Source organism: Psammomys obesus, unplaced genomic scaffold, assembly GCF_907164565.1.
Source record: "Psammomys obesus unplaced genomic scaffold, mPsaObe1.curated_primary_1811, whole genome shotgun sequence".
NCBI lineage: Eukaryota > Metazoa > Chordata > Mammalia > Rodentia > Muridae > Psammomys > Psammomys obesus.
In genome coordinates this window covers 24,305,834-24,309,542 of record NW_026585895.1, presented here as the reverse complement: position 1 = coordinate 24,309,542, position 3,709 = coordinate 24,305,834, and positions in this window count along the sequence as shown.

The following is a 3,709-nucleotide window of genomic DNA, read 5'->3' as shown; positions in this document are numbered from 1 at the left end:
GTGAAGTCCAGGGCACTTGACACCCACCGCCCGAGGTTGGATCTTCAAGCTATCCTGCTTGTCGGGGAGGCCTGCTATCTTGGCTTCGTGAGTTCAGCTCATGCTGGCATCCGTGGAAGCCTGATCTTTACTCTGATTTATACTATTATTCTCAACCCACCTCACAACAGAGAAAGCCAACACACCTTGCAACATATGGCCCTTCTGCATTCTCCCCCATCTTGAAGAGAATAGGGATGTACCTGAGGTTTCAGAAATCCCAGAATACTCAAACCAGTGGCCTGCCTCTTGAGTGCACACAGACCAAAATGAATCTCAAAAGGGAAAGCAGGTATCTTCCCTGGGAGTGGGAAATAAGGAGGAAGGTTTGTCTCCAGCACCTCGGAGGCTAGCACATACTTCGAAAATCCCCACCTTGCTAACCTGAGTCAAAGAACTGAAGGATTAAAGCCTGTGGCTGTGTACAGCCACAAGAGAGGCACAGACCTCAGAAACCCAACTGAGACTCACTTCAATTTTGTCTCCTAAAATATTCTAGACACAAGGGACGCAGGGCCAAAGCTTCTAGAGACTTCTTTCTGGAAAGAATGATTGAGCCTGAGATTGAAAGTAGATTTCACATTCCTATCGTCCCAACCCTAGATGGACCCACAGTGTGGATCTGAGCTGGCCTCCCAGTCTTTGGTAGGGTTATTAGTGCTGTGATGAAACTCCATGACCAAAAGCAACCTGGGGAGAAAAGGGTTTGGCTTACACGTCCTGAATCACAGTCCACTTAGGAAAGCTAAGATGGGAACTCAAAGTAGGCAGGAACCCAAAAGCAGGAGCTGATGCAGAGGCTGCGGAGGGGTGCCGTTTATTGGCTTGTTCCTCATGGCCAACTCAGACCACTTTGTAAACAGAACCCAGGGCCACCAGCCCAAGGGTGTCCCCACCCACAGTGGGCTGGGCCCTCTCACATCAATCACTAATTAGGAAAACGCTCTACAGGTTTGCTGATCTTGTGGAGGCATTTTCTTAATTGAGGTTCCCGCCTCACAAATGGTTACCGCTTGTGTTGTGTTGACGTAAAGCTATCCAACACAGATGACCCCTTGTCAACTAGATGTACAAACATATCACTGTTAAACGATAGCCTTTCCTTTCTTGTTCACCCCACAGACCACACCTTAATATAAAGATCACAGTATAAAACATTTTAAAAGCCCCATACACTTTAAAAATTCGAATTCTTATTAAAAGTTCAAAATCTCTCTTAAAATCTGCAAAATCTCTCTAAAAACAAGGATCTCTTTGAAAGCTCAAAGTCTTTCAACTGTGGGCTCCTGTAAAATCAAAATAAATTAAATATTTTCTTAGTCCAGGAGGGGAAAACTGGGGCACAGTCACAATTAAATCAAGGTAAACTAAATAGCAACCGTGTAAATAATCAGTTTCACTCACATCTGTTGTCTCCTCCAAAGGTCAGTTCTTCAGCCCTACCCTCTGCAGCCCACACAGACTGTCTGCTAGGCTCAGGCTGGCTCTCCCCCACTGCTGCGGGCATCGCTGGTGGGCATCCCTTAGTACAGGCATCTCCAAAGTGCCGGGGTCTTCTGCTGCAACTTGGCTACTTCACCAAGAGCTTCTCCTGGGCGCTCTTCAGGGACTCCAGTCCCGCCACACAGTGCCAAGCTCCATCTGCTTCCCACAGCCTCCATGCCTTCAAAGCCTTTCAACCTGGGCGATTCTTAAGTTCAGGCGCCAGCGTGAGGTACAAGCTTGGCAGCCCTTGGCACACGGCTTCTGCGTGCTGACCCTGAAGAAACACCTCCCAGATCTCACCTCGGTGGTGCTGGTTTCTTCTTAATCACTGCTAATTTCTCAGCTCCAGCTGACCAGTACCCACTGTCCCAGAGAAGCACCAGCTTTACTCCAGTGGTTCTGGTATCTGGCTAATTACAGCTGAGTCTTCAGCCCCAGGTGACCAGAATCACGTCGTCTTAGCTCAAAATATCAAATGGCCCCGAAAGAGTCCTTGCCTCCCTCTGAAACTTCCTAAGCCAGGCCTCAGCATTATCCTCTGATCTTCCTTGATTACCACAGAACAGCCCACTAAGAAAAGCTAAGGCAGAAACTCAGACGGGACAGGAACCTGAAGGCAGGAGCTGATGCAGAAGCCGTGGAGGAGTGCTCTTAAACTGGCTTGCTCCTCCCGGCTTGCACCTCCTTGCCTACTGCTCGCGGCCTGCACCTCATGGCTTGCTCGGTCTGTTTACTTATAGAACCTAGAAGCACCAGCCCAGGGATGGCCTCACCCACATCGGGCTGGGCCCTTCCCCATCAATCACTAATTAAGAAAATGCTCCACAGCCTGATCTTACGGAGACATTTTCTCAGCAGAGGTTCCCGTCCCTCCGATAACTCCAGCTTGTGTCAAAGTGACATAAAACTAGCCAGCACACTCCCTAAGCCCTCACAGCACGATGGCCTACCAACAGTTCTACTCCAGGATCCCATGCTTCTGACCAAATCTTGAAAGCATTTGTGTCTGCATCTCCTTTCAGAGTCTCCTTTCAGAGCTTTGGAACCGAGTTTTCATCCCCTTCACTGTACCCACCCCTCACCTCCCACCCTGAACCCTGACCTCTACTGACCTGACTCACAATTCACCATCAGGTTGAGGTGGATACTTCCCAGTGGACATCACTCCCCACTGAACTCACACCTGTGCAGCCCCAAAGTGCAAGGTACAACCAGGCCTTGTTTGGCCCGGTGCTGTGATGCTTTAAACGAGAACAGCCCCTCATAACTTCGTGTATCTGAATGCTCTGTCCCCAGTTGGTGGAACCGTTTGGAAAGGATTAGGAGGTGTGGTCCTGTTGGAGAAGCTGTGTCACTGGAGGTGGGCTTAGAAATTTCCAGTTAGTGGGTGCTCTCTGCCTCTCTCTCTTTCTCTCTCTCTCTTTCTCTCTCTCTCTGCCTCTTGGTTTTGGAGCATATGTAAGATCTCAGCTACTGATCCAGCACCATGCCTGCCCGATGCCATATTCTCTGCCACCACATTGGTCATGGACATTCTAACCCTCTGGAACCCTGAGCCCCAAATTAAATGCCTTTTTTTTTTTTCTGTAAGTTGCCTTGGTCATGGTGTTTTGGCACAGTAATAGAAAAGTTACTAAAACACTTAACAAAGCAAGGGAGCTTCTGGATATTCAGGAGACCGACTGATTCTTCTGCCATAGTCAGCATTTTCCCGAAGTGTGTTCCTTACACCGTTGGGTCGGTATGGTATCCCCAATAGAAGGTTTATGGCTAAATAAGTCTGGAAAGTGCCGTTGAGTGTATTTCCTACAGGGATTCACAATGCCTTAGAATTCACACTGGAGGCTCTGAGAAGATATGCAGCAAATCCCAGACTCAGAAGTACAGCGTTTCTAAACTATGAGCACATAAGCAGTTATTTCCCCCAACTCATGAGTTCTTTTTTTTTTCACTTACAAGATAAGTACATTTAATTAAAATATACCCTCTTAGACTAAATTTGAAATTTTAAATAGTCTAACAATCTGAGCCATTTATTTATTGTGTAACAGTCAAGTATGGATACATAATGTAGCCCAGAAATTCCAAAGGCATGCGCCATAATTTCAATAGTCCCCTAGAGAGGCTTTGTGGATGAGTGTTCTCTGTATTTATATTTATGAAAGTAGACATGAAAACTCTGGCA